Source organism: Trichosurus vulpecula, chromosome 3, assembly GCF_011100635.1.
Source record: "Trichosurus vulpecula isolate mTriVul1 chromosome 3, mTriVul1.pri, whole genome shotgun sequence".
NCBI lineage: Eukaryota > Metazoa > Chordata > Mammalia > Diprotodontia > Phalangeridae > Trichosurus > Trichosurus vulpecula.
In genome coordinates, this window is record NC_050575.1 from 392,816,324 (window position 1) to 392,828,801 (window position 12,478).

At 41.8% G+C, this 12,478-nt stretch overlaps 1 long non-coding RNA gene across 1 annotated transcript in view; it reads left to right on the forward strand.

Annotated features, from left to right (window-relative positions):
* The first annotated feature begins 357 nt into the window (after positions 1 to 357).
* LOC118844457 overlaps positions 358 to 12,478 on the forward strand; it is a 54,305-nt gene continuing 42,184 nt past the window's right edge. The window contains exon 1 of the long non-coding RNA XR_005009970.1: positions 358 to 772. This is a non-coding gene — a long non-coding RNA (uncharacterized LOC118844457). The remainder of the gene's footprint in view (positions 773 to 12,478) is intronic.

The following is a 12,478-nucleotide window of genomic DNA, read 5'->3' on the forward strand; positions in this document are numbered from 1 at the left end:
AACGTGAACTGGCCTCAGTTTCCACATCAATAAAATGAGGGGGTTCAGATTAGATGACCTTTAAAGTTCCTTTCAGCTCTGACTCTATGATCCAATACCACCTAGCCTTACCTTTCTACCACTGAGGCCCCAGAGGCCGGTAGCATTTCTTATGCTTGTTGCTAATTTGAAGTCAATGGGCTGGATTCCAGGTGACAGATGGTGACACCAATGCTTTCCTGGCACTGAGAATATTCTGTAGGGAGTTAATATTTAGTGAAGACTAAAGACAGAAGGGCCAAAGTATTTAGCTTGGAACAACCATGCCCTAAGCTTGCCAGTCGGGTTGGCTCAGCATGACACAAAGAATATCACCCCCAAATCCCTCCTGTGTTGCTTCTGATTTCTGTCTAATAGGACAGTGGATTCATAACATTTTCAGCCATGAACTATTAGATAGAACAGTGATCAGGATGTGTTTGCTTGTTTGAGGTTGGTCTCTTTAGGATCTTGTCCTGGAGCCAACTTAAAGGAGTGAATTTCATTGCCTGAGATGTATTGAAAATTTAGGGATTCTGCAGTACTCTGGAGCCAAGTTACAGCTTAGAAGAGGAGAAGGTGGGAGCTATTAAAGACTCCTAGTTTCCAGTCACAGAGCCTAACTCATTGGAAGGAATGCATTCAATCTTGAGGAACAAGAGGTCTGTTGGTGCAACTCTCCAGCCTGTTGACCCATGGAAGAAGAATGACTTTGCCTCCAAGAGGAATCACCCGGCTGCTTTCCCTGTTGAAGGTAAGGAGTAATGTCAGTAAAACCCTCCAACTCTGGCAGATGAACCAAGAGGTCAGGGGTCAATGGAGGTTCCTAATGGCTCACTGATAGTAGCATTAATATGGCTTATTTGGCTTTGTCCCTTTCCTTGGGCCCCCTTATTACCACCTCTGTCATTGTCCTAGCAATCTTGAGAGCACCTGGCCCTCTCCCAATGCCTTATCTTCCATGATCATCTGTATGACATTGTTACCTAACTACCAATTGACTGGCTAGCTGAGCTGTCCATCTCCTCGTTGGCCTTTTCTGAGTAAAATGAGAAAACTTACAGTGATGCTTTTTATTTCAAATGAGATAATATTTGTAAAGCACTTAGCAAGTGCCTAGAACATAGTAGGTGCTTAATAAATGCATGTTCTGCAAGTTCCCTTCTTTCCCCTTGTCTTCCTGTCTTTCCCTCTCATTCTCAGCAACAGTAGAAGGACAGAAGACAGAGGGAAACAGGAATTTTCTGAATGAAAAAGTTTGAAACCATTGGATGGATTAGGGGTTCTTAACTCTTTCTGTTTCAGGGACCCCTGGCAAAAACAGAGTAAGGAAGGATCATAAAGGAGATTCAGGTACAACTGTATGACAGCATTTCTGATCCTTCTTAGAATCATGTTTTTAGATGCATAAAAATAAAATGCATAGGATTACAAAGGAAACTGATTATATTGAAGTAAAGGCATAATTTTTTTTCCTATCCAAGTTTACTGGGCCCAGAGATTTATCCACAGTCCTTGGATCCCAGGTTAATAATCCTTGGCACAGATGTACAATATCCTGCAAACAGACAACTGTCGAACGATTACATTTCTCCACTGGGACATTTGAGGTTGATAGTGGTTTATTTAAATCCTATACATTCATTTTTGCCAAAGAGGCAGATGCCAGAGGCAGCAGAGTGCAGGTCAAAACTCACACAGGCCGTTAGGAGTTAGGTCTGGGTTCTAGCCTTATCTCTGACAGTCTAAGCTATGTGCCTCTAGGCCAAGTTAGGTTCTTCTAGCCATCAGTTTCTTTTTTCCATAAAACAGGTCAGTAATACTTCAGCTACTGCTCTCACAGGCCTGTTCTAAGTAAAGACCTTTGTAAACCTTAAAGAATCACAGAAACATGAGCTGTTATTATTGTTACGCCAGCCTCGGATGATTGCGAGCTTTGCTCCTGAGCACACAGCATTCACTGACCAAATCCTTGCTGAATTGAATTCTAGCCAGAAGAGAAACCAGATCTGGCTAGTGCAATAAATAACCCAAATCACATACCAAAAAGCTTTTGCTGATGTAGGATATAAATACAATGAGTTTTCTCTTCCAGTGGTGAGAGGAGAATCACATGTGGGACCAAGGGAGGGGGGTAGGGGGGGCAGGTTGGTGGTGGAAGGGGGTGGAGACTGAGTGCTAAAACAGACCCAGGCACAGAATTTTATTTCAAATTGTATTTTCGTAGTGATTTGAAGGAACCTACTGTCTGAAAATCTCAAGCTTTGCTTTTGTCTGTTTGTTTTGTTGTATTTTTATTTGTAACTAGCCCCGTGAATTTCTATGGTAGGACGGTAAGAGCGGGTCTACAGCAGTTCTAGAAACCCACCAGGAAAAAAGGGTGAGGGGAGACTTTACCACCATCAGTCCTTCCCAAATACTTTAAATATTATCTTTGAAGGCTCAGCTTTGGAATCTGTAATTTATAAGCTCGGTGGAGTGTAATCCATCTCTTTCAAAGCTGTAAACAGGCAGGATGAGGGGGATCTCGGCAGATCTCAGCTGAGCTTATTATTCTGTGATCTGAATGATATGTGGATCCAGGGTCTATTTTGGTGGGTGCAGAGACAGGGACCAGGAAAATGCGCCCTCAGCTGTTGTCAGGGGTGGAAGGAATCTGATAGGCCTCCTTCTCCACCTCCAGCCTTTTTTTGTTTTCTTTCCTTAACTATTAAAACCCTGGAAGGAACTGATAGACAGTAAGAAAGGAGCGTAAAGGAGATTCAGCTAAAACTGTGTGAGAGCAATTCTGACCCTGGTGAATGTTGTCTACTGCCCACCTTGTCAGAGACGGCAGCCATTTTGGGGAATGGACAAAGGTTCTAAAATGGATTCCTTCCTTTTTTTTTTTTCTTTTTAAAGTAGCTAATATTTATATAGCTCTTTAAGGTTTGCAAAATGCTTTACATATATTACCACTAGGTAGGTACTATTATTCCCTCTGTTTTTACACTGGAGGAAACTGAGGCACACACAGGTTAAGTGATGCACCTAGGGCCACACAGCTGGTAAGTATCTGAGGGAGGATTTGAACTCAGCTCTTAAGGACTCCAGGTTCAGTCCTCTTAGCTGTGTGCCACTTAGCTGCCAGCTTGAATTCCTTTTTAATTATGGGTAAGATGTCTGAAGTCTCTATCTTTAGGGATGATGGCCATTATTTTAAAAAACATCTGGGCTTGTTCTACCAGTCATTAACAATTGAGTATCTATTCTGATAGGGCAGCTGGGTAGCACAGTGGTTTGAGGGCTGGCCCTGGAAGTAGGAGGATCTGAGTTCAAATTTGAACTCAAACACTAGCTGTGTGACCCTAGGCAAGTCACTTAACCCTGTTTGCCTCAGTTTTCTCACCTGTGAAATGAGCTGGAGAAGGAAATGGGAAACCACTCCAATATCTTTGCCGAGAAAACCCCAAATGGGATCAAGAAGAGTCAGACATGACTGAAAAACAACTGACCTATTTCTGTTCTGATTCAAGGGACACTTCTTCTCTGCACTGCCTTTCCTTGTGGTTTTTGCAGTCCAGAAGGTATTGGCAGTGATATGCTGGTAAATGTTTAACAACTGACTCTCCGAAAGAAAAAAAAAAGAGTATGCAAAACACACTTTTCAGTTTAACCTTCATAATTGACATTTTCTCTGTCACTTTCTTAAGTCTAGACAATCCACAAAACAATAAGTTTATCCCTCATTTGTAGTGTTTACCATTTCCAGCTGTAAATACACCAAAAATTTAACAATCAGCTTTGCTTAGCTGGTATAAGCTGGCTCCAGCAAGGCTCTGGGTTTAGAATAAAATGAGAAGTTTAATCTAGATGGTCTTTAAGAGCCCTTAGACATCCTCTGTTCTGCTACCTCCAGAAAAAAAAAGTAATTTAAAAAAGTAATTTCTTTTTAGAAAGCTTAGAGACTACAGATAATGAACGTGGAGTCATTGGCGACACAATAGATAGAGAACTGTCTTTGAAGTCAAGAAGACCTCAGTTCAAATCCTGCCTTAGGCATTTACTAGCTGTGTGACCCTGGGCAAGTCCCTTAACCTCTATCTGCCTCAGTTTCCTCCTCTGTAAAATGGGGATAATAATAGCAAAATACCTCTCAGGATTGTTGTGGAGATCAAATGGGATAAGATATGTAAAGTGATATACAAACACTGGTTATTGTGATTGCGGCTTCTCTAAGACAACCATCTTGGAGTTTATCTATTAATAAATATTAAGCACCTACTATGTGCCAGGCACAGTGCTAAGCACTGGAGATACAAAAAGAGTCAAAAGCCCCTGCCTTCAAGGAGCTTACAATCTACTGGGGGAAGTAACATGTAAATATATACACATACATACACACATACATACACACGTGTATACATGTATACATGTGTATGTATACATATATGTGCATGTGTGTATGTATATATTTCTGTGTATATGTATATATATACACACACAAGCTATATACAGGATAAATAGGAAATAATTAGCAGAGAGAAAACACTGGAATTAAGAGGGGTTGAAGAAGGCTTCCTGTAGAAGGTACAATTTTAGTTGGGACTTAAATGAAGCCAGGGAGGGCAGCAATCAGAGCAGAGGAGGGAGACTGTTCTAAGGCACAGGGGACAGCCAGAGAAAATGCCCAGAGCTGAGAGATAGAGCGTCTTGTTTGTGGAACAGCCAGGAATCCAGTGTCACTGGACAGAAGAGTCAGTGATGCAGAGTAAGGTGTAAGAAGACTGGAAAAGCAGGAGGGGGCTAGGTTAAGAAAGGCTTTGAATTTTGAGCAGAGGATTTTGGTTTTGTTCCTGGAGGTGACAGGAAGCCACCGGAGTTTAACGAGTAGGGAGGTGACATGGTCAGACCTGTGCTTCAGGAAAATCACTTTTAGTGGCTAAATGGAGGAGGTGCTAGAGTGGGGAGAGACTTGAGGCAGGCAGACCCACCAGCAGCTATTACAATAATCAAGGCATGAGGCGATGAGGGCCTACCACAGAGGGTGGCAGTGTCAACAGGGAGAAGGTGAAACGCTGAGGGCTTGGGCTAGGAGACTTCTGAGATCCTGCTCTGGCCTAAATCCTATGATATTGTACCCCACGGCTGTGGCTTCAATAATCACATTTATAGGGTTGACTCCCAACCTACGCATCCAGCCAAAAACTCTCCTCTGAACTTCAGCCCTGCGTATGCAGCTGCTGGCTGGACATCCTCAACTGGATGCATCACCAAGTGCCTCAAAATCAACATGTCCAGAAAGAAAGCAAAAGCTACTATGTCAGTCTGGTTAGATGAGGCCCCTTGCCCCAAAGGGAGAAGGGAGGACAGGCACACAGCGCAAAGACCAGCTAGAATGACTGATGAATACGTGGGTAAGCAGCAAAGGAATTTCACCAGCTCCATTCTGCTTCCTTATCTAGCTAACTCATGATTGTGTGTTCAAAGGTGCCTGGGATCAGCTTATCTCACACTGGTTCGTTCATAAAGTGCTCTGGCTCCCTTTGTCCTACTGAATATAAAACCACATAAGCCCCAAGGCTCAGGAGCCACTCTGATCAGGCTGTATGTAGTCCTAACAGCTAATACTAAGAGCTAACATTTTTATAGGGCTTACCATGTGCCAGGCACACTAAGCACTTCTACAAATATTATCTCATTTTGATCCCTCACAACAATCCTGGGAGGTAGGTGCTAATATTATCTCCTTTTTACAGATAAGGAAACTGAGGCAGACAGAAGGGACATCTTGCCCAAAGTCACATAGCTAGTAAATGTCTGAGGCTGGATTTGAACTCGGGTCTTCCCTTTTCCAAGCCCGGAACTCTATCTACTGCACCACTTTGCTGCAAAGCATACTAGCCCCTGAAGGGACCTCATGTGTCCTGTGGCATGTCCTAGATTCAGGACAAAAAATCCTGGGTGACTGTCACACAGAGACATGTGGCGTTCATATAGCCTTTGTTTTCCTATCAGTAAGCCCTAACTTGTTAAATGTCCTACATCTCTCTTAAATCCAAACAGGTCATCACAGCTAATTAGCCTGGCATTTAAGGCTCCCCATTACCTGCTTCCTCTCTTCTTTTTCAATCGTTTTTCATTTTACTCGCCTTCGCGCCCTCTCCATTCCAGCCAAACTGGACTAACTATTCACTACACTTGACATACTGGCCCCTGCCTTCCTTATTTGCGCACACCATTCTCCATGCTTGGATTCCATTTCTTTTTTCATCTCTACCTTTCATACTGCTTATATTCCTTTGAAATTTGGCCTACAGGCCACCTCTTCTGGAGAGGGCCGCTTCAAGGGTCACCCAGCTGAAAGTATTTTGTTCCCTCTCCCCGAATTTTCCCAGAGTACTTTGTCTGAGTCCTTCTTCCCCTCCAATCTCACTCCACTGTTATTCTACATATTTTGGTGTGTGCCGTATCCACATCCCCAGAATGGAGGCTCCCAGAGGACAGAGATGGTGACGCTCTTCATGACGTGCGCACAGTAGGCTCTTAATAAACCTTTATTGAATTTGGATTATTAATTCCTATTCTTTTTGTACTGGGTGGCAGCAGTCAATAGAAGGTTGGATTTTCAGTCAGTGAGTCCTGCCTCAAGCGCTTAGTATCTGTGTGACCCTGGGCAAGACACTTAACCTTGCTCAGCCTGTAAACTGAGGATAATTGCATCTACTTCGTAGGGGTTTTTTGAGCACCAAATGAGATAACATGTAAAACATTTGGAAACCTGAAAGTGCAGTATAAATACAGTATTGTATTTATCAGATATTAGATAAATCTAACTAATATCTAACAATATTAGGCTCATGTTGAGAGACTGAAATTTAGGGTCATTCCAATTTGCTGAATTTTTAGATCTGAATCCAGAAATTCTTATTCATAAGCCAGTTAATCTCCCTCTGCCAAATACCTGCTTTTTTCTTTTGAAACCTTGTGTTCAGCTGGCTTCTTTACTGTCTAAGATCTGCATTTGCAAGTTTGAAAAGCCCTCATGTCCCTAAATCACATTATTCCCATCTGAATTTTTAGGGAGGGTATAAGTGGAATCATCGTGATTCAGGAGGACTGTGCTTTCCAGGGTAGACAGAGACAGGCTTATGAACCACTCTGACTAGACATTCCTGGGTTAGGCTGAACTGAATCACATGGGCTACAGGAAAAGTCTGGGTCAAAACAACTGTCCTCAATAATACTCACCCCTTACGTTTACTGCTTCTCACCAAACAGAGGACTTTTACGTAAATAATCCCATTTAACATGACCATCCTGTGAAGGAGGTCCAGAAGCTGTTTTGACCTTCATTTCCCAGCTGAGGTTAAAAGAGCTTGTTGACTTGCCTAGGATGATACAGCGTATAAGTAAGTGGAAGAGTCAGTACAACTGAGGTCTTCAGACTTCCACCACCCTGCTTTTCTCATTATGGCACATAGTTTTCCAAGAGCTTTTAAATATTTTTTTTGGTGGGGGGAGGAGGGCATCAACCATTTTTGCAAGATGAGTTAAGACTTGTTTTCATATTCTTTTGTTGGACATAAGAACCAAAGTAAAATCTGGCATTAGGTTCCAGCTTGCGAGCCATTAAAGGACTAGCTCTTGGAAGGAAGGCCTGTGGCTTGGTGTTTCCATGACATCTCATGATGATCTTGCCCTCAGTAGACATTACTCAGTTCTTCTAGTCATGGGGGGGTGGGGGCTTCTAAGAGAGTAAAGTCTGGGTCCATTCTTATTTAGAGAGAAGGTCTGCCTAAGGTGGGAGAAAAGGCAGGCAGTCATGGGGTGTGTGTGTGTGTGTGTGTGTGTGTGTAGTGAGGTGAAAGGGAATGATGGAAGGCAGACAGAAGACTTCACCTCTCTCTCACCAAGGGCTTTGTGATTTTTCCATTGTCTTATGTGCTGGACATAGTGCCTTCCCCCACTTCTACCACATTCTTTCTTTGCCTTCCGTCTTTCTTTAAGAGAATGAGTTGAATGGGCAGCCATGGTAGCAATGGTGAGCCATTTGGTCAATCACTCCTAATTGCCCTCTGTCACCATAGTACTGCCCTACTGACTCATTGCCTAGATGGCTTTCCTGGTACAAATGTTACTTTTCTGATCTGAGAAAGTGTATCAGTCAATAAATATTTACGTATTAAGTGCCTACACAGTGCCAGGCATTGTACTAAACACTGGGGATACGAAGAAAGGCAAGAAACAGTCCCTGTACCCAGTGAGTTCACAGTCCTATGAGGGAGATAACATGTAAAGAACCATATATGAACAAGACACATACAGGATATTTGGGAGATAATGAATAATGGGGGAATGTATTACCTTTAAGGGTGATGGGGAAAGTAGTGGCTTTGAAGTCAAAGGATTTGGGTTTGAATGTGCCTCTAATGCCTACTACCTTTGTGACTGGGCCTCAGTTTCCCTGTCTATAAAATAAGACTGGATGACCTTTGAAGTCAATTCCAACTTGAAATCAATGATATTATGATTTATAATTCTTCCCTTTTTTGTGGTGGTTGTTCAGAGACCCCTGCTAGAGACAGTGCTCAGGCAAAGAACTTCAATATTCAATCTATCTTCCCATCCTCAACTATGCCCCTCCCCCTCAAAGTGCCTCCTCTCAAGATATTTCTAATAAGTACACACAGACTAGCAAAGGCCAGTAGCTAACATTGTTTATAGAGTTTATAGAGAAAAAATAAACATTTTAAGCCAAGAAAGGTAAGTAGAATTTTCCATGCTCAGAAGAAAGGCTTCAAATGAGCCCACGGAGAGAAAAGAGACAGAGAATGACTGCCTTGGGGTCTGTAGTGAGTGGGAAGGGATGTCAGCAAGGGAGCATCTGTTCTGAAGCTCCTTGTGTCCAATTGGCCCACACATCCTTACTCCAGGCATCCTGGCCCCAATCCTCGTGGACAGTGTCTCTACTTGGTGTTTTAGCTGCTTCTGCTTCCCTAGCTCTATTTTCTTTTATGCTTGTCAAGAGCTTTCTATGAGTCCCCTTCCTGGATTTTTGTGAACTGAATTTTTAAAGGTCACCCAGGGGCCTATTATTTTTCATTCTGCAATGCTGTTCCTGTAACAAGGATTATTCCCACCCATCCCTCATTCCTGGGAGGCCAGAGACATGGGAGTTACAGCCCAGAGAAGGCTAATCTAGAAGCTATAGTCTTGCCAGTATGGAGGGTGGGGGAAGACCAAGGGACCACTCAGAGTTAACCATGTCACATGATGCAAAGTACTTTTATTATCAAGTCACCATAAAACTGGAAGCAGCCCTCAACAGTTTCACATATTGGAAACAGGAAGAGTATATCTAACATGCTCCATGAAAGGTGGGGAAGGGTTGGTCCCTACTACATTTCCTTTCTAATTCTCTCAAGAGACTTGTTCATAGCACATAAAGCAATCACCTGATGTGGCTGTAATTTTACAGTTTAATACCTTATTATTAATTCTTTTTCTGTGATCGTGTCCTGAGTTTTCAAGACCAAGTTCTTTACAAATGAATGAATGTAAGCATTTATTAGGTACTTATAATATGCCAGGCACTTTGCTAAGCTTTGGAGATACAAAAAGCAAGATAATTTCTGCCCTCCACAAGTTTACATTTTTTTATTTTTTGTTATTATGGACTTGACAAACATCAACAAGCCAGAATATTTCTATATACAAAGAACAGAAAAAGAGGACTATATTTGAAACCTTGAACATTCACTAAATACATCTTTGGGTTTTTGGTTTTTGGTTTTTTGGTCAAATTTAACATTTATAGCAATATGATTTTGGCCCTTTTTCTCCCAAAGTGAGGCTAAATGACTACATTATCTCCTCAGGTTCTAGGGATGCCCTTGAGGGGCTTGGGGTCTCTTTCTCAAACACTACTGGCTTGGGACCCCATTCAAATATTTTCCCCACTGTTAGCTACCAGTAAGTAGTAGTGTCCCAATTCCATTTAGCCAATTAATATAAACTAGTTAATACAAAGAGGTGTTTACATTGAAGATACAGCAAGAACAAAATTACCAATGTCTTCCCCCAACATCTAGGGGGCACACTTTCTCCTATGCCATCTTGGTCTCTGGGGAGAACCGGCTCAGAAAACAGTTTCTACATAGCATTAGTGCCACTAAGTTCATGTTTAAATTCAACATTGGTGCTCAATGAGCTCCTGTCAAATATCAGTGGACTCAGTCCCAAAGGTCACTCCTCACTTCATCACTGAGGCTGGATTGGCTATAAAACCTGCACTGCCCTCCACTACCAGCCCTCTTTCTCCAGTCTCCTTCCCCCCAAAATGAAAAAACAAATGGCAGGATGAAAAACTGAGGCCCATATTCATGGTCCACATGTTGGTTTCAAATATCTGTCTTTTATCTCAGGAATGTTGCTGGGCAAGAAGGAGTCAGCCAAAGAAGGGGGAAAGTTCTGATCAACTAGTGCTTTTTTGAAGGCATCTCCCATTCTGACCATGCAGCCAATCAAAAAGGCTCCTCTTCATCAGAGTTAGCAGACCGTGACCAGTTACAGAATGTCTGCACATGCTCCAAAGTCCATGTGGACTTCTGCAAATTCTTCTAAGGGCTGGGCTTATTTTCTAGTCTCCTGTCACACACTACCTTGCTTATCCGAATCGCCTTGTGAACTTCCTTCTTCTCTCCTCTATGAATTTTTAAATGATTCATTAATGTTATTTTCTATATTTCCTTTTTGGGGTATCACATCAGCACCCTCTCTTCCCAATCTCCCTCAGATTCTTCCTCCACCAGGAAAAAAAGCTCTTTTCTGCAACAAATTATATAGTCGTACAAAACCAAATTTGCACATTAACTATGTCTGGAAAGATCTATTCCATTCTGTACCCCTGGTCCATCACTTCCCTACCAAAATGTGGCAAACATGATTCATTATCAATAGCAGGGAATTGGGATTGGGGCTGTGCCTATCAAAGCTTTTTAAGGTTTTTGCATTTGTTTTCCCTTATAATACTGTAGTTATTGTATGAATTTTTCAGGTTCCACTGACTTCCTTCTGCATCAGTTCAAGGCTTCCCAAGTTTCTCTGAATCTGTCCCTTTTGCCACTTCCTTTTTCCTTTCTTTTTAAAAATTAATTATTTTAAGTTTACAACACTCAGTTCCACAAGTTTTTGAGTTCCAAATTTTCTCCCATTCCCTCTCTCCCCTTCCCCCCAAGACATCATATAATCTGATATAGATTCTATACATACCTTCACATTAAACTTATTTTCCCAGTAATCAAGTTGTAGAGAAGAATTATAACCAATGAAATGACCTTTTGTCACTTCTTTTTCTTTTTTGAGGAGAGAAGGCAGAGCAATAGGAATTAAGTGACTTGCCCAAGGTCACACAGCTAGTAAGTGTGTCAAGTGTCTGAGGCTGGATTTGAATTCAGATTCTGCTGACTCCAGGACTGGTGCTCTAATCACTGCGCCACCTAGCTGCTCCTTTTTGTCATTTCTTAAGAGCAATAACATTGCATTATATTCATACGACATGATTTATTCAGGCAGCAGGTGGCACAGTGGATAGACTAAGCTAGACCTTAGTTAGGAAGACCTTCTCTGGCTTCCTTCAAGTCCCAACTAAAATCCTATCTTCTATAGGAAATCTTCCCCTACCCCTTTTATTTCTAGTACCTTCTTTCTCTTATTTATTTCCTGTTTATCTTGTATATAACTTGTTTATACATATTTGTATGCTTGTTGTTTTCCCCTAGGTTGTGAGCTCCTTGAGGGTAGAGACTATCTTTTGACTCTTTTCATATTCCCAGAGCTAAGCATGGTGTCTAGCACACAGTAGGTGCTTAATAAATGTTTATTGACTAGAAGTGGTATTGCTGGGAAACAAGACATGCATAGTTTAGTGATTTCTGGGATATAGTTCCAAAATGATTTTCCAGATGGCTACACCAATTTATACCTCCCAAAACACGGCATTAGGGTGCCTTTTCTCCCTAATTGTAATTTTGCTTGCGTCCAATCGTGATTTTCCATTTTTGTTGTCTTTGACAGTCTGATGGGTGTAAGGCAGAACCTCAGAATTATTTTAGTTTTTATTTCTCTTATCATTAGTGATATGGAGCATTTTTTTTCACATAATTGCTGATAGTTTGCCTTTCTTCTTTTGAGAACTGCCATTTTGTATCCCTTGACCATTTATCTATTGGGTAATGGCTCTTATTCTTTTACATTTGAATCCTTGGCATGGTTCCTCTACCTGTCTCCACCACCCGTTTACCTGAGTTTATTCTGGCTTCCCTAATGTAACCCCTGGTGCAACTACTTAATTCTAGCCATTTTTTTATAATGGTCTGAACTAGATGAAGGATTTGACTTTCTCTCTTTGTCTCTCTGTCTTTCTCTCTCTCTCTCTCTCTCTCTCTCTCTCTGCCTCTCTCATATTTGTCTTTCTGAG